The sequence below is a fragment of the Macrobrachium nipponense genome, chromosome 3, assembly GCF_015104395.2.
Source record: "Macrobrachium nipponense isolate FS-2020 chromosome 3, ASM1510439v2, whole genome shotgun sequence".
NCBI classification, from domain to species: Eukaryota; Metazoa; Arthropoda; class Malacostraca; order Decapoda; family Palaemonidae; genus Macrobrachium; species Macrobrachium nipponense.
The window spans coordinates 94,579,053-94,599,052 of NC_087202.1; the positions used below are offsets into that span (position 1 = coordinate 94,579,053).

At 36.5% G+C, this 20,000-nt stretch overlaps 1 protein-coding gene across 3 annotated transcripts in view; it reads left to right on the plus strand.

Moving 5' to 3' along the window:
* LOC135221896 (sodium-coupled monocarboxylate transporter 1-like) overlaps positions 1–20,000 on the plus strand; it is a 174,796-nt gene that overhangs the window by 121,256 nt on the left and 33,540 nt on the right. Inside the window, exon 1 of one of the 3 annotated variants that reach the window (XM_064259873.1) lies at positions 10,116–10,191. The exons of the other annotated variants lie outside the window; for them this stretch is intronic. The gene's annotated coding sequence lies outside the window, so the exon portion shown is untranslated. Of the gene's footprint in view, positions 1–10,115; positions 10,192–20,000 lie in introns of those variants that run through there. 3 annotated transcript variants of the gene reach the window in all.

The window sequence follows — 20,000 nt, forward strand, 5'->3', positions numbered from 1 at the left end:
TATATATATATATATATATATATATATATATATATATTATATATAATATATATATATATATATATATATATATATATATATATACACACGCAGATAAATTTGAGAATATATATATGTGAGTGTATGTATATACACACATATATTCCCATATATGTTTTTATTTTGGTAAAAGAACTTTCCTTGTTTTGAAATGCAAATTACGCAAATGAATAAAAAGCTAGACTTCTAAATATGGGCGGGTAGTGCGAGCCAAGTTTCATATGCTTCTTTTGTGCGAGTGCTTGAAGTGGCTATGTGAAGTAAGTTTTCAGCCTGGATTCTGCAATGAAGGATCTTTAGGACAGCGATTCGTAGCCTCTGTTGAACAGTGAATTATGTATCTGGTGCTGGGGCTAAGTAAAGTGTGGGATGAGTGATTTCATCCTAAAATACTAGTTGAAAACGGGAAAAGTAGCAACTCCTGGAGGAATGCCCTCCAAGGGCATAATGTCATATGGTTATGGAGCGTGTCAGCTGATTTTCATGTTTACAACAGCGTGATAGATCACGCGGCCACCCGAGTTCTCAGTACCAACTAAAGGGAACTTCGGACACGCAAAAAACGGCAATAATAATAATAATAATAATAATAATAATTATAATAATAATAATAATAATAAAGGAGAAAATAATCAAGTTGGTTAGTGTTTGACCTGAATGGCGTGGCACATAAAAATGGCTCTAACTGGATTCAGTGTCCCATACATCACGAAGATGGCAGCTCATTCCGTATTGTGCCGTTCTAGTTCTGAAGAATGATGACAACAACATAACTGATTATAACAACAATACACTCTGACACTTCCTAAGCAAAGGTCATTTATGATCATTTGCCGTGTGGAGCTCTGAGAACGTGACGACGGGTAAAACTGGGCGAGTGAGTGGATACCTGACGCTGAGTGGCCATTGTACGTGTGTATACGAGACCGAGTGACTTGGTCTGGGGATCACCGCCTCCTTCCACCACCGAATAGGAAAAGAAAGTGAGGCTCGTATATGCTCTGCCAGTGCTCTGGTCTTCCTCCTTCACATCACATGGTACTAACCGATCTGAGTCTTTAGTCTTAGCTTAGCTCTTTCTAATTAGAAAATAGAACATAGAAACAAAAACAACTATGAGAGCAGAGCAAAGCAAAAGCAACGTGAGCGAGAGAAAGAAGGTAAAAAAAATTAAGCGATCGAGAGAGAGAGAGAGAGAGAGCACTTTGTTGTGTAAAATTTTATCTTGTCTAGATCAATAGTGAAGTACAGTTAAGTGTCATCGACATATAGGCCCTTGCGAAGAAATGGTCTTACGAAAAGAAAGAGGAAGAAAGGGTATGGCATGAAAAGAAAAGTTGAATAAGAGTGAGAAAATGAGATGAGAAGGCAAATCCATTACGTAAATACTGTACACAGTTATATAAGAGTGAACGCAAGCGTCCTGCTCTCTCGGACTCCGGGGTTTTGCAATAGCTCTTGACCCACGTCATTGCATGCAGCAATAAATGAGACGTGTCCTTTAATGATATGATGAAGTTATCTAAGACGACCTACTTTAAGTAGTAATAAGTCTCTCTCTCTCTCTCTCTCTCTCTCTCTCTCTCTCTCTCTCTCTCTCTCTTTTAGATAAGGAAATCATCTTGTCTTTTTCGCCTTTATTCATTACTTTTCGGTAGCACATTTATTATTATTACTGTTATTATTATTAACAACGAGTTTACCTTCGTGTGTACTAGCTGAAAGGACAATGAACAGAAATGATAACCAGATGAGAGACAATTAAACACGAGAATCAAGGGCAGGTGAATATATACGCGCATAAAAAGCGGCAAAATTCTTACCTAAAGGCGTAAGACAGAGGGAGGGGCAAAAATCAAATTATTCATTTGAGTTTTGTATCAGCCACAGAGCGCTGATGAAGCCATTTTTTTTACAACCCACACAACATTCGCTGTCAACTGGCGGAACTTTATTTCTTGCTTTCCTCTGTTTTCTCCCGTCACGTTGCCCAGGAACGTGGGATGCTACATAAACTGTCACGTTGTTTTGCTCATACTTACAGGATACTGTATGTATACGCCGCTAACGTATTTTACATATACATTTATACAGGTAGACTTCATTGACGGGGAAAGCAAGAGACGGATGTTGTCACCCTTCAGTGGACGGACACGCACTCATGTCAACATGATACTTCTCGAGGAAACTGTGATACCTGGGCATTTAACTCTCTCTTCTACGTCTTTATTTAGTCCCTTTGCTGTTTAACCCTGAATAAGACAAATGTATAAGACATAAATTTGTATTTGAATTAAACAGACTTAATTCTCGGTCCTCCGCTGAAGAGGAAATTCATGAAGTGAAATCACATTCAAGGCTGATTCTTCCAATAGAAAGGCCTAGTGTGAATTCATTTCTCCATTTTATCTGCATCGCTCAACGAGCGAATACGTATTTTAAAAAACTAGAAAAGAATTAAATGAAGATGATTCAACCCAGTGCTGTTATTTACTTTAAGAAGTGTATATATATATATGTATATATATATATATAATATATATATATATATATATATTATATATTATATACATATATATTTTCATATGTTATATATATGTATATATTTACACTCACACATATATATGTAAATAATCAAATATAATATATCTATATCTATCTATCTGTCTATCTATCTATCTATTCAAAATGATGTAGATTTATTGATTTTTGACCTTCAAATTCAAGATGGCTGCCTATTGTTGGCTCTTTGAATTTTCTGCTTACATCCCCAATCTTATCTACGTATTTCCCCATCATTAGATGCTCTTAACGCATAGATGTGAACAGAAATATCAGTAGGTTTTCTTACCAGAGTGGGCCTGTCCTTCGTTAATAATGATTTGGAAATAAAGTCGAAACTGGTCAGGACCTACATCCAGTCCCAAACTTTTATCACCTGTGGTGATGTGTGATAAACAAATCACTTGTTAAAGGGATTAGAATCGTGTGTATACATACATGTGTATATATATAAATGTATATATTAATTATAAATATATATATAATATATATATAGATATCTATATATATATATGAGGTCCTGTTAGTCTTCATGCGAGTATGAATGCACAGTAGTACAACTGTGCAAGTGACACACACACACACACACATATATATATAGATATATATATATATATATATATATATATATATGTGTGTGTATATATATATATATATATATATATATATATAATGTACAACTGTGCAAGTGACACACATATATATATATATATATATATATATATATATATATATTATATACATCGAGCTACAAATGTCCTTTAATATCGAATTCACTATACCTCGGAATTAATATATTTTCATATATGCTTAACCGAAGGGGAATTTTATTAGGCGATAATAGAATTGTCGGCGCCCAGGCACGAACCTAGGACACCATACAAATCCAGGAACGTCAGTGAAGCTTTTACCCACTCCACCACCGCACTGACGTTCCTGGATTTGTATGGTGTCCTAGGTTCGCGCCGACAATTCTATTATCGCCTAATAAAATTCCCCTTCGTTAAGCATATATGAAAATATATTAATTCCGAGGTAGAGTGAATTAGATATTAAAGGACATTTGTAGCTCGATGTATGTATATGAATCACGGTAATGTGATATGACTTATATATAATATATATATATATAAGATATATATATATATAATAATATATATATATATAATTATATTTAATATATCACTTGTACAGTTGTAATACTGTGCATTCATACTCGCATGAAGACTAACAGGACCTCATCTGAACAGGATGGTTTTTAATAGAGATTTTATTCACAGGTAACAAGTTTTCAAAGATTGAATATCCGCTTCATCCGTTAGCCGTAACATGACCAGATATGTGCACATAAACACAGCAAGAATGAATGTCATGTTACGGCTACTGGGCGATGGGGACAGTTAGCCATTGAAAGCTTGTAACTTTTGTGAATGAAATCTTCCTTAGAAACAATTCTACCTAAATGAGCTCCTGTTAATCATCACACATACATACATACATACAAAAATAATTCAAGAAGTTAAAAGGGCATTGTGGCTATTACAGTTGCATATGTATCTGTTAAAAAAAGTGACCAGTAGATTCTACATACATACATACATACATACATATGTATGTATGTTATGGAAATCCCAGTAATGGAAACGTTAGTTAAGATTATACGTAAATAGACCAAAGAGACCGAAAATAAAATTTTCAAGACTGCAGGTGTTTGTACGACACAAAGACCCCAGTCGAAATAGTATTTCATACCGCGAGTGTTATAAATACGAATTCAGCCTCTGTAAAGGTCACATTAGCGCCGGTCGTAAGGTCGCCGACCTCATATAAATTATAAACAATAAACTAAGAGTCAATTCAAACGTGGGTTCTAATGAAACAGACTGCAGTAATGAGAAACTTGGGGAAAAATATATTAGATCTGGCATCGACTGACTCTCATCGAAGGGAGAGTGTGAGGTCTTGTGAAAATTCAAAGTCCAATGTGTGGACTTAGTGAAAATTGTGGTTTCCAGAAAGGCAGGCGTTCCTCTAAACTGCCTCTCTGGATTTATATTGGTCTTTCTTTGGACGCATTCACCCATGTATGGAATAATTACGTTCTCCTATCTGGGAAGTCTCAACACATGCCGTTCTTCCTGAGAGACTTGAATCCAAGATTGGAGTTCCTCAGATCGTACTTTCAATGTGAATCCACTTCACTTGTTCGTAAGATAATTGCCTTTAAATTGTTTGGCTGGTATCATTTTCGGTATTGCTCTTAGGATCTTGCTCTTTAAGAATGGGTAATTTTATCATACCCTGCTTTTTCCATACCATTCATCATGCCCTTTGAAAGCGCTCTGCTCGAAATGGATTAAAGCATCCACATCCACCTGTAGCTATTCATTCTAATGTATACAACGTATTCCAGTGGGCACATATCCGAACTGGGTGATGGTACAACATAAGTATCTTTGCCTTCAAGTGAATGTCCTTGCTTGCTTTAGTACTGCGAAGACTTGCTAGGCGCTACTCAGTTGTCTACCAAGATGCAAAAACTGCAAAGGGAGTGTGTGGGTTTCATATTCCAGTCTCTATAGGCAGGAAGTGTCATGTTTACTACTCAAATCATAACTTTCTTTGACCTACTTGCTTGAGATTTGAATGTCAATATCACGCTTACTGACGCAGCTCTTGGCTCTGAATGTGAACTCAAGGCCAACAGAATTTTTGTGTGAACCACTGTCGTGTTTTGTCTAACGATCGACTTCATATCAGGGCAGGGCAAAGTGATTAGATGGACAGGGACAGTGTATCCATTCAGTGTGAAATTCCGAAAAATGACATTTTTTTTATAGCGCTAAATGTGGTATGGCCGAGTCTCCAAGACTCCATCAACAAGAGGTTGTTTACAGGTCTCGAGGGTCTTCCTACTTCCCCCAAACCAATTCTGCGGTCATTACTGACCCGCGTGTGTGTATTTGGTCATTGTTATGTGCATGGTTGGGTTATTGGACAAGGAGTTAACTGATAGATTTGGGGGTAGATCCGAATTCGGATCCGGAAGTAGAGGCAAGGTACGTATTTGCAGTTTTTAGTGCTGGCGACCAGTGGGTGTTCCCAAAAGTTATTTTCGTAACTTCGTAAGGAAGGCGCCACTGCGATGAATTATGTTGCATGAGATGCGACCCGCATTTTTTCAGCGTTTATTATTATTATTATTATTATTATTATTATTATTATTATTATTATTATTATTATTCAAATTGAACAAACATTCTCAGAGAGCAAATAAAAATGCCATTAAATGAAAAGGCTATATGTGAAAAAGGAAGGAACATGAATACATACATTACATACATACATACATACACACACACACACACATATATATATATATATATATATATATATATATCTATATATATATATATATATATATATATATAATATTTATATATACATATATATGTATATGTATTTATATATATATATTATATATATATATATATATATATATATATATATGTATATAGATATATATGTGTGTGTGTATGTATGTATGTATGTATGTATATGTATTCATGCTCCTTCCTTTTTCAATATAGCCTTTTCATTTAATGGCATTTTTATTTGCTCTCTGAGAATGTTTGTTCAATTTGAATAATAATAAAATAATAATAATAATAATAATATATATAATATATATAATATAGATATAAATATAATAATATATAATATATAATGATTATATAATAATAATATAAAATAATAAGTTATATATTTATATATATATTATATATAGTATATATATATTATTATATTTATATTATATATTTATAATATATATATATATATATATTATATATATATATATATATATATAAATTTATATATAAATTATATATATATATATATATATATATATATATATATATATATATATATATATATATATACTACACATACATATATATACACCTCCTTATGAAAATGGAACCAAAGATTCTCCCTATTGTGATAACACAGTTGAGCCTTGGAAAAGGCCGAAATCTCATCTGTCTTTGTCAATTAGTCTATGCCCATAAATTGAGCAAAATTTCCTATATGATCTTTACTTGCATGTTCTTGAAAAAAAAAAAAAACTGAATACCTCTACGCTGGCTTCGTCTACGTCCTGGTAAAGTTAAGAATCCCTTGGACTTGTTACATGTATGCCCAGGTAATGGTTAAAATTCCTCGTGCATGATAAGTGTATGCTCTAGTAATTAACAGAATCCTTTGTACCTGTTTCAGGAGTGCATTTGTAATAGTCAGAATCCCTTGTACCTATTATGTGTATGCCCTCGTAACGGACAGAGTTCTTTGTACCTGTTCTGTGAATGTCCTGGTGATGAGCAGAATCCGTTGTACCTGTTACGGCTATGCCCTGGTAATGAGTACAATCCCTTGGAATTGCTGTGAGTATACCTTGGGAATGAGCAGAATTCCTTTTACCTGTTAATGAATGTTCTGCTAATAGACACGCTTGAACCTGTTACCCATATGCCCTGGTAATGAGCAGAATTCCTTGTACCTGTTCGTGTCTGCCCTTCTAATAGACAGACTTCTTTGAACCAGTTACACATATGCCCTGGTAATGAGCTGACTCCCTTGTATCTATTACGAGCATGTCATAGTATTAAGGAGAATCCCTTGTACCTGTTACATACATGCTTCTGTAATGTACAGAATCCCCTGTACCTGTCACATGTATGCCCTTGTGATATACATAATCCCTTGTACATGCTCTGTTTATGCTTGGTAGCTTGCAGAATTCTTTATACCTAATATTATGTGTGCTCCCTGGTAATGAGCAGAATCCTTTGTACTTGTTGTGTGTAATGGGCATAATTCCTTGTTTACTTGTTACATGTATACCCTAGTAACAGACATAATCCCTTGTATCTGTTATGTGTATGTCATGGTAACAGGTAGAATTCTTTGTACATGTTATGTGTTTGCCTGGGTAATGAGCAAAATTCATGTACATTTTGCATGTATGGTCAAGTAATAGACAAAATCCCTATACCTGTTACATGTCTGCCCTGGTAACGGACGGAATCCCTGTACCTAGTATCTGTGTGCCCTGGTAATCTGCAGAATGCCTTGTACCTGTTATCTGTATACCCTGGTAATGTAATGCCTTGTACCTGTTACTTATATACTCTGGTAATCTGCAAAGTTCCTTGTACTTGATACGAGTTTGCCTTGGGAATGCAGAGAGCCCCTCTCAGCCCATTACCTTTATGCCCTTGAAATATGAGATTCCTTCTACGTCAGTTATATCTACAGTGTCACGATGGATAAACTCTGTAGGCTTTCGCATTTTGCAGTGAAATGAACGAATCCCTCTGTGCTCGTTATGTCTGTGTTCCTGGAACCAGCCACTCGGGAAAACTGACAGAATCCCACCATACCTATTCGTCTGGACCCATCAAATCTCAGTTTATACTATGCAGATTTGATTGACAGATAGACTGTAGGTTCTCTGGCGTTGCTATTGGGTTACGCTGAACTTTCTCTCCAGCGTCTCTCCGGTGCCTTTGTATTTTGGCTGCCTAAATTCTTTCGTCTTAATTCGTTCCTGTTTCGGACCCTTTCGAAGGAAGAAAGGTAGCCGTATGAGAGTCAATTATTGTGACTGTGACTGTGATGTGGTTGATTACTACTACTACTCTTAATAATAATAATAAGTCTTCTTGTTAGCTACCGTTGTTGAAATTTAGCTGAAATCGGAACTGGAACAGAGTTGAGCGGGTTATAGTTAATGAGTTTTCTGTAAAAGAAAACTATTCAGATGATTATTTGTCTGTCCGTCAGCGCTTTTACTGTCCGCCCTTAAATCTTAAAAACTACTGAGTCTAGAGGGCTGCAAATTGTTATGTTAATCATCCACCCTCCAAACATGAAACATAGCCAACTACAGCCCTCTAACCTTAGTAGTTTTTATTCTGTTTAAGGTTAAAGTTAGCCATGATCGTACATCAGGCACTGCTATAGGCGCCAACAACACAGGCCACCACCGGGCTTAGGCCGAAAGTTTCATACGCTGTACAGAAAACTGGATGACCCCGAAGAAACCTCGGGGCATTGTTGTTCGTTTTTTATTTTCTAAGGTTTAAAACCAATTTTAAATGACATTTTCGACGTCAAAAGACTTCGCAGGAAAACATTGGCAAAGGTTTCACTTTTTCTGGGGATTTTTTTTTCTCTCCCATACTGCCGCCCTCGTGGGCATTTTGCCCACTTTTTTTGGCGACGTTATACTTACTTTCTCACTTCCTCGTCTTTACTGACAAAAAAAAAAATTAATTAACCTTAATACCCAGTTTTGCCCGTTGTCAAGAAATATAAGAGTACCCAAGGAAGAGCACAAGTAACAACTCCCATGTCATCTAATAGTTGATAATTGCAAAATATGCTTTTGTATATATATATATATTATATTATATATATATATATATATATATATATATAATCAACATGCTTTTGCCCAAGTCAGATGTGGCTTCAGAGACAGACAATACACAAAGGTCACTGGCACGGTCATTCTTACTGCCGAATCAAACGTGAAGCAATTCTAAAGAAACTTTCACAGTGTCACCAAATTCCTGCTTGTACACTGGCAGGTACTCATCCACGTTCCCTTCAACATCCTCCCCAACCTCTACACGAATAGGGTATTCATCTTCCACGCACTTTTCGTTTCGCTCAAACCTTTTGCAGAGCTCTTGCTACCTTCCCGGTTCCCTTATTCGATACCTCAACTCCTATTTCCATTTCAAATACAGTAATCTATTATTTTGACTCTTCAGTACCTATACGAATGGAGTTCGTCTATTTTATTCCGTCCGTAATTGCCCATTTCTCGCCAGCATTCACTTTCAGTTTCTCTGCACACAAACTGTTGAAGAATCAATCACCAGTTTCTGCGGCTTTCTTTTGCCTGTTGCCATGATCTCAGATGCAAATGTCAGCCAGTCTGTACTCATGTCAGTCCCCCATTCTCTCTTTTCACAAACTGACAACATAGACTGCCTATAGGTCTAAGTACTCGATTTTAAATATATTTGCAATCAAAATGTTTATGTGCATTTATACGTTAACATCGGCGCGCGTATTACACGAGTTTGATATGTAATATATATAATTGCAAGAAACAATGTAAGATATTTCCTTGTTTTTTGAGTATCACAATAAAAAATAAATACTTTATTTGCTTGCTAGCCTTAACTTTGGAGCAACACAAGGAATTAGTTTGTGCTTGGTAAGTCTTTTTTTTATGAGTTTGTGCTTGATCGTTTTTTTTTTTAATAAGGCGTGGGAAGAGTGATGCGTCATAATTTCTTTTATACAAGCGAGGCATGTTAAGCGAAGAGTTATCAAAAGCCCAAAGAAATGGAGAAGAAGAAGTAGGAGAGGCAGAAGAAAACAACTGACAGATGAAGTACCTCGGCCCCTCCCCCCGTCCCGAGGCGCGTAAGTCACGTGGCGGGTAACGCTGCTTAGATGGTCAGAATCTGTTACAGGGTCAACCCCGTCGGTCGTTTCGCTTAGCAAGTCCTGGTGAGTAGTGAGTGCTCTTGCCTCGTCGTCCTCTGTCTTCAGGATAGCGAGAATTATCTTCTTGTGCCTTACAAAGTGTTTCCACTTCATCATTCTCTTCGCGTATTGAGCTGGCACTCGATGAATTATCACTTGTCTCGAATGACTGCAAGAGAATCAGTGAGAGGGTGTTTCACGTATCGGCTGAAAGGGTCTAGAATCTTTGAATGTGTCTTCAGGTATCTAACGAATTTTCTGCAACAGCATGAATTTATTTCCTCCAAAGTCAGACGGAGGGTCTATCCCAATTAATGGCTGGTTGTGTAACGAACCTGCCGTGACGTGTTTAAATTTCATCACGAAATTATGATACTCCAAACTATCTTGAGCATGGCTTGTAATTTCACTCTCTGTTATCCCTCGTGAATGAAACGTTCAGCTCCCAGTCAATGAGGATAGGCGAGATTTCATTTTCTTATTGGGTGTGCTCAGCATTTTTAAAAATGCATATTATTATTATTGACTGAAAATAAGCTGCCATGCATAAAGAATAAGCCTCCAAGACAAGCAGTCCTTCAACAAATGAGTAGCCGTGAGTGAAAAAGAGAAGAAAACATATAACCAGCAGATACTGAAAGATACATCAGCAACGACGCAATAATATTTGCATAGAAAACAATATTATGTCATGAAAGGCAAAGCGAAGGTGACACGTCTTTAGGAAGTTCGTTTATTTTTATACGTGGCGATAAAAATCGTTAAAATCAGGCCGCGACCTTCGATATCTCTTGTGATACAAAGCTGAGCAAGACACGATTTTCCTATTGTTTTATGCTAGATCGTGTTCACGAGCCGTTGAGCTTTTTGAAACAGTGGGGTTGCCATTTGCGGAATTCGTAGATGTTGCTGTAGTTGAGGAAAACGTAAACGATTGCTAAAGAAACGATATCTGGGGTGCGACGGAAATTGTTTGTTGGTTCATTTTGTTTGTTTTTGGCTCGAGTTGTTGTTTGAATGTATGTTAACAGGATTGCATAAAAGTTATTTAATGGGCATTCCAATCACTAAATTTTTCACCGAGGGTTAAAGGATTAATTATTGGGAACACATGAATAGGTTGTGGGAGAAATCCGGATCTATATATAAACGGGAGTTTTTTTATTTTTTTCTATTTCAACTCAACCCTTGGGTGACTGACCACCAACAAATGCCGGACTCATTTCAGCTTCTGTGGTCGACATGCCTCTGAGGCTAGCATTCTCTTCTCCTTCCAAAATATGCTTTTAAAGTTGACATAGCTGAGGACAGGAGGCTTAAGGCCTGTCCACGCTAGGAAACATTGTTTGGAAACAAAGTTTGCAAACACTTTTTACCGTATATTTGTTTCCCAGCCAGAATGGAAAACATTTAGTGTTTCTGTGTGTGTTTATGTATATATACACATGTATAATGTATATATATATATATATATATATATATAGTATATATATATATATATATACTAGCAAACCGACTCATCTACGATGGGTGATAAAATACGGGTGCAGAAGTGAAAAATTTATATGTACTATTTGTTCAGCAATATTAAAATAAGGGCGATTTTTATACATACCTACTACAGAACCTCTTTGTACACTATATTATCAGTTTGTCCACAACTTAATTTCAAGTTGGCAGAGTCAGTTGCTCTGCTCATCGCCACATACACTTGGTCATGTGTGAACATATGGGTGACGGCAGAAACACACCAACACAATCCAAAGTCTGGCCCTGTGACTTGTTTGCAGTGAATGAGAAGGCCAGGTTGAAGGGAAACTGCCTGCGCCATAACTGGAACGGAAACTGGTTGTCCGAAGGCATCTGAGGGATCCGGGGGATGAACAGACGTTTGCCGGTGTGGGGGCCCGTTGCTATCATTGCTTCGATGACGTGGGAGTTTAGCTCCATAACGGTGTACCTCGTTCCGTTGCAATGTCCATTGGCAGGATCGAAATTCCGAAGAAACATTACCGGGCAGTACTTCTTCAACGATATTTTGTGCACTGGCAGTCCCGATGGATTTAAGTTATTCAAAAAATCTTGCGGATATTGATGATAATTTTCATCCTCTATTGTGTCTGAGCTGAAATATTTGCGACTTTCTCCGGGGAAGTTGTACAGAAATTATGTATGAAAAATCGTAAAGTAACTAAGTCTACGGGAATAATCAGCCTCGTTTCACGGCCAGAAACAGCTCCGTTTCAGGGAATCCCTTTTCACCCCCACCCCCTACAAAGGAGGGGGGTAGGTTGGATGAAACGCCATTACAAACCATCTTAGGGGTCCCCACCATAACCCTGCCAAGTTTCATGCCCATCTGACCAGCCGTTTGGCCGTGATTGAATGACAGACAGACAGACATTACGCTCATTATAGTATGATTATATATATGTATACATGCATATATGTATATGTACACATATATATACAATATATATATGTATGTATGTATGTATTTTCAATTCCGCCAGAAGCAAGTCAGCTTGGCAGGCTCCTTTTTCTTGAACATCCTTACCCATCTCTTCTTTCTCTTATCCCTCTTCGAATTCATTTAATATTTCTTCATGATGTTTGCATTTTGGTATAGTATGTTTCTTATGGGTGCCTGAATTGCGTTTTATCCTTTGTTACGGCTCCCTGTAAATTGGTTTAATATTTCGTAATGGCTTTTCTGTTTTGGCTTAAATTTTGCACTGACAGCATTTGCTGGCATTTTTTTTTTTTTTTTTTTTTTTTTTTTTTCTCAGCGACAAACATCTTGCATCATCCCTTCTCTCCACTTCAATGGATTCGATGATAGTTCGAGAGTTTAGTAGTCTATGATGGTACTAACAAGCATTTCACAATTCATGTATCCCAACAAATTGTTAGTTTCTTATAATGCATTAGAACTTCCTTACCGTGTATAGTCTCGCCAACACCGAAAGAGGTATTGCTTTGAGACATAACTTTTGTGGTCAAATCCATACAAGTGATAAGTTCATGATAATACACCTTAGAGAAGAGTATAATCGTCCGAAAATACCACCTGAAAGTAGTTGTTTTTGTATTCATCCGAAAATCTCTTGAACTCCCTTGGTTCCTGGTTCACCTCTGTACAATATTTCATGCCAGTCCACTGATAACTTGTTCATGTATCTCAACGAATTGATGAAAATACCTAATCCAATCTTCTTATGGATCCCGATGTAAATAAAAATCTAAAGAATTCTTCTTGGCCCATAAGCTCTCTTCTCCACAAAGCTTCACGGAAGTCCATCCCTGTCTTGTCGAGATTTCTTGTAGGTAAACCAAGAAACAAAACGGGCATAGACGAAAAATAGTATCCCTCCAACCTCGATCTAGACTTTGCTTCACGCGTGTTTCAGCAGCTACATTGAACGATAGAGACCGGTGCTACACCGGTGCCCTCACTAACAACATGACTGTCATCTATTTGATGAAATTTTATTTGAAAACGATTTTTAAGTTTGCCTTTCTTCATCCGATCGTTGATGGAAACGTGTCTCTGACTTATCGTTCTGATTGTTCATTTTTAACTTGTGGACATTCTATTCCATAGCAAGTTTGAGCTCGTTTTGCAGGGATTGGTCAAATTTTTAACGATTATAACAATCAGCCAATATAGGGTGATCGTGAATGGGCGTCAGGATCTGCTGAGGTCAAGGAAAAAAGGTATGGGGGTTAGCAACCTTATCGCTAAACGTTTGCTGAAAAAAAACCGGGAAAAAGGCTTAGGCAAAATAAAAATCATAGTAAAAATACTCATAAGTTTCTAAACAAGTTCGTAATATCCGTTTGTTAATAGGAGAGTATCAAGAGATTCTTCACCAGAAAGAAAGCAATAGAAACTAAAACCAGATTCAAGCGTATTTTGAGCGGGAACACGAAATCACGTGTCTGGCAACTCAGCCTTTCCTGATTCCTGAATCCTGCCTCACTGCACTCGCTCACTAGATTAAGCCGGAGTCACACGTGCTGCACGGGACTGAATGCCAATAACTTTGCACACATACAGATAATTGTTGGCCAGTTGATACAGTTTGGTTGCAAAATGCTAAAGAATGTTAACAAATATAGGTTTGGTAAACTCTCAAAAGCCACCGGGGTAGCTGACACATACACAAAACATGTATATATATATATATATATATATAATATATATATATATATATATATATATATATATATATATATATATATATATATATTATGGGTTGCTGAAGAGCAAGAGGAAAAATACTGAGAAGATAGTGTCATATCCGAGCAGGTAGAAAAGATAGATATAAGGCTAAAACTGAAATGTTTTGGGTACTAACTCCCTGGCAGCTACCACAGGCGGTTTTGCTTGAGTGGGAAATCTAAAAGCAATATTGTTAAACTGTTGTTGACAAAAGAGGTTGCTTGATTGTAAACAACGGTACAACTGTTGGCACACTGGGTATGCAGAACACAGTGAAATGTTTGCTTGTTTACTCTCACTCACGTCGTAGGCGATGTAGTCCTATCCAACAGTCATATAAGAACAAAAGATTAAGCACAGCCATTTGATAAGCATCACGGGAGATGAAGCATCGCCGCCATCTTGGTGTAGGATAGAAATACCAAGCGGGGTCCTAGGAGTAGTAGAAATTTTTAATGTTCTGTGATCTAACCTATTTAGGATTAAGATAAAGTTTTGAAACTCGACACAAGTGAAAACCGGAAGTTTTTAACGCTAACAGTATCATTCAAAACATTGGTAACGGCTTCTTTATATTTTCTACAATTAAAGAAAGTTGAAATGTTTATATTGGTTTTAAATCGTGACTTGAAAAAGTTACTCTGTGATGAAACTTTTTATTTTTAGGGCAGATACATAACCAAAGCAACAAAGTTGTAGCTAGTAGCTAAAGAGTTAAATCTTCTGAATTGTACTTTTTTGAAAAAATAACTTGTGTCGTTTGCCTAATATAGCCGTTAATAAAAGAGAGTTTATTACACAAATAGCGTACCGCTTTGTTGGTAGCTCGTCACAGCGTTGCATTTGCTTTCTTGATATGTATTAACCAATCATGGGAGTTGCATCACATCAATTACCATAAATAAAACCTTGAAACAAATAGTGAAGTGGCAGATTCATTGTGAAAAGATAGCTATTATAAAATCCTAAGATAATTATCCTAGCCTCTATTGTACGCTTTCATAGCTCAGTGGCCCTATTATCAGTTCAAATAAAACGAAAATTTAAATGATTGATGCATAAATATTAATTTCGTTCTTCCAGCAGGCCATGAATAAAAACTTCGTTATTAATTTCAAGAAACAGTAAACAACTAACAAATAAATAATTTAACGTAAACTTTAAAACACACTATTTAAATACCTTTTAAGCCGACATGATCCATTCAGGATTTGAATTATGTTTCTTTTTTTTTTACACTTGATAATGGAACCTTTGAGGTTGGAAATCGTACAACTGGAAAAACTAACGTTCCATACTAACGATGATGATATCGTTTACGAATAATAATTTTGCCAGTGTGTGTGTGTGTGATTTTTTTTATAGGAAAAGTGCAATAAAGTGTAGATATGGAAAAGACAACTTCGTTTCAAACTGTTACTTGATACAACTATTTAATTCTAATACAACAAACTTTTCGCATAAAATGGGTTCTTTTGATAAAAAAATGAGCTTATAAAATAAAATTATAAACTATTTGAAAAGGAATTAAACTATGAAGTAATCAAAATCATTACTAGAGTGCAGTGTATGATAAATGAAAAATGCTATTCAAATCATAAAAAAAAACATTAAATGAGGCTGACATTAACTTCTTAGTGGCTCAAAAAAATTACTGTTTTTATTAGGTGATTTATATCTAGCTTGGCTGGCTAGTGTGGAAAGCTCTCACCAATAGGGCGTGTCATCCCCGGCCGCCGTCATCTCGGTGGAGGCAGCGCTTACAGGATGGCTTCACTTATCGGATCCTATGCCTCATCTATTGTTCTTATGTGATTGTTGGTCTTATCGTGGCCCGATATCTCTTGCATCAGACGTGTTGTGAGGAATTTTAAATTTCATTGTGGAGTTCTTTTCTAATCAGTCAAGATTCTGTGGACTTAGGTCCGGAAGGAATTAGGGATTTCGAAGGAAATGAATTATATTTTTTCTAGTCATATTCCCGTGTTACAGATCTCTCTCTCTCTCTCTCTCTCTCTCTCTCTCTCTCTCTCTCTCCTCTCTCTCTCTCTCTGTATTTTTTTCGTATGTGCAACCTTACAGCTTTAGGGTTGTTAGAGGACATTACTTCCTTCAGGAGGGCAAGCACAAAGTGATACATGCACACCTGACCGTACATCAATAAATGCTTAGGATTTTTCTATGCTTACATGTTCTGTAGCCTCAGTTATTTGCACTAAAGCGTGCTTTTAAAGCTGAGCGTTTACTTCAAGAATAATTGTATTGGGCATGTTCAACACATACTTATTAAAACAAATACCTATAGGAGATTTTGTTCCACAATACATATATGTAGAATAATCACAAGTTGAGGTCTGTGTATAGACACCAAACAAGAATTTCCCCAGAGGAACTTGTCTGTTTGGTTCTTTAGACCTTCTCCACAGACCGCAGGCATCTTCCAACACCCAAGGTGCCATTTCTATGAAATCAAAGGGAGAGTCGTGATATTATATCTGAGAACTTTGCAAAATTGTCCAAAAACTTACACAATCCAATGACACATATAAAGCAGCCAGTAAAAGAAGGCAAAATCACCTGTTAATGCAGACAACACACTCCTCCTTAGGCTGAAGCACCAACATCGACAAAGAAACTCGAAACAAATCCTGTTTGCGCAGTCTTCTGGAAAATGTGTAACTTTCCTTTAGTCATAGTCCACCTCTCCACAAGGACTCATGAGAGTCTATCAGTAATATGTCTATGCATCTTAAGAAATTAATAAAATAAATAACCCAATCTTAATCCAAATCCTGATCTAATCTCAGAATTGAATCAACACTTTCTTGGGCCTCTGTTCAAACTTCAACAAAATTCAACTGAAATCCATCGATGATTATATAATCATCATGCTATGTGGACACACACGGAGACAAAACGGACATGGATCAGTACATAACATCTTTCTAACCAAGGTCTAACTTACTCCCAACATCGTTTTCTTTGTCAGACTAAACCCAAAACGAGACCGGCATCGGGCCAGACACAATACTCTCAAGGAAGAGTTGCCAGCTACAGTAGTTTAATCGCTGAATTGCTATTTGAACAAGATCTTTAAACATGGCTTCAAATGCTTCAGTGAGAGATTAATGTCTTTCAATGCTTCAGTAAGAGATAAATGTCTTTGAACGCTTCAGTAAGAAATTAATATCTTTCAATGCTTCAGTAAGAGATAAAATTTCTTTCAATGCTTCAGTAAGAGATTAATGTCTTTCAGTGTTTCAGTAAGAGATAAATGTCTGTCAATGTAAATACTTCAGTAAGAGATAAAATGTCTTTCAATGCTTCAGCAAGATAAATGTCTTCAAATGCTTCAGTAAGAGATAAAATGTCTTAAAATGCTTCAGTAAGAGATAAATGCCATCAATGCTTCAGTAAGAGATAAATGTCTTTAAATGCTTCAGTAAGAGACAAATGTCTTTCAATGCTTCAGTAAGAGATAAAATGTCTTTCAATGCTTCAGTAAGAGATAAAATATCTTCAAATGCTTCAGCAAGACATAAATGTCTTTAAATGTCAATAGGATGAAAGCTTTAATGAATTTTAAAACAGAATTTTTAAATGCTACTCAACTTATTCCGATTTTATTTTTTACATGAATATATGTATGGATACATGAGTAAATGTATTTATTGTATACATGTGTCCCAGTGTTAGTGTGGGCCTTTGTGGAGTTTTGAGTTTAATTTTCACTCATTCGTCGTCACCCTGAATGAACTATTCGGTTCCAGAGCTTGGCCTCAGGTCTAGACCTAGTTTTTTTTCTTTTATCCTAATCCTTCGGACCAGCCGTATGAGAGCTGAAAATCAGCACAGTGGTCTGGTTAAACTACCTTAATAATAATAATAATAATAATAATAATAATAATAATAATAGGATGAAAGCATGGCTGATTTCGAAAACGTTATCAAAAAGGTCAATCGATTCATACAACACAGGTCATCGATATTGATGGAGGTGAAAAATGATTCAGGAAATATCCAGAAGAGTGCTTATAGGAGAGAGAGAGAGAGAGAGAGAGGATTATAGTGAAGTTATTAAACAACTACATCCCAATTTAGATACGATTTGCATCCATTATTTAGTGGGTCCTTTCTGTAGATACAAAATCCAGCAAGTTCTTGGTGTTTTGTGGGTCAAGGACTGAGAACCTGTGTCCTGAATATTTTTTAAAATTTATTTATAAAAGACTTTTGCGTTGCGCAAAGGGGTATGTTTGGCACAGCCAGAGGCTGGGGTATTTTTGGGATGTGGTGTGCATTCGTTCATGAAACAAGAGCAGCTTGAAGAGCACGTGAAGTGACACGCGCGCGAGGCACGTTTCATAATTCGAAGGAAACAATATTATAATGCTGTTGGTTTTCACCTGTACTTTTCAGAATGTATTTGCTATTTGCATTCTTTAGAATTTCATGGATGGCTTAACGTCCGACAAGCTGCATGGACTCTCTCTCTCTCTCTCTCTCTCTCTCTCTCTCTCTCTCTCTCTCTCTCTCTCTCTCTCTCTCTCTGTGGCGTAAATAAAAATAAAAAATGTCTAAAGATGCTGAAAATACTTTTCTTTGAAGTGTTATAAAGTAGGTGTCCTGAAGTTCTTTCGAAAACTGCTGGGGCTAGTGCATGTTGTGTCTCTTATAAACATGATTTTGGTCATTGTGTCTCATAGATATCAGTGGAAGAGAAATCCCTGTTCTATCCCTGCAGGAAGGTGTCTTTCTTCATCTCTTATATTTTATACTATTTCGAACACTGTAGAGATCAATGGAATCAGTGGTAAAGTCGGTCCTGTTCCCTTTTATCGTAATGCATCACCTCTGTATATTTGACCTCATATGAGTTTGAGAAATATTGGCTTTTTATTTGACAAAGATTTGTGATATTTGGCCTCTTAATTACAATATGGTCTGAAGATAATGAAAATGTGATCATTTGGAGTCCACAATTTTATTCCTTGAGTACAAAAAAAAATACATTTTGCTGCCAAATTCAAGGCTCTATATCAATTAGAAGGTAGAATATAGTTAAATATAGGTTTTCTGATAGCCACCAGCCGCCATTTTGAATTTCTTTAATAGAAAATTTTCCCCAGGTTCTATACCTGGTTGTTACATCGTGAGTGGGTTCGAATCTACCAAAAAACGAAGTTTAGTGATTTTTTTGGCACTCAACGGATATGTCATGTCTCTTCCCTGTCTACCAGATGGTGTATTCTGTCATTTCATGAGCATTATTTTGGTCGCCGTCCCCTAGAGCTCAATGGATAAGTCACTCTTCTTCTCAGTTTGCCTTAAGTGTACTCTCCATCTCATTTTATGGTTGTTTCGACCACCGCTTGTGGAGTTCATTTGGCGATTTGAGTTATCCCTATTTTTTCTGTTGTAAGACGTCTTTTCCATTTCTTCTCATGGGTATTATATTGGTCATTGTCAGCAGAGCAGATTGGATGTGTCATTCTTCTTTTCTGTCCACCGTAAGGTGTGTTCTGTCTCTTTTGGAGAGTAAAATTTCAATCAGTCGCACTCATACCAGCGGATGTCAATGATCTTCTGCTTACTGTAAGATGTCTTA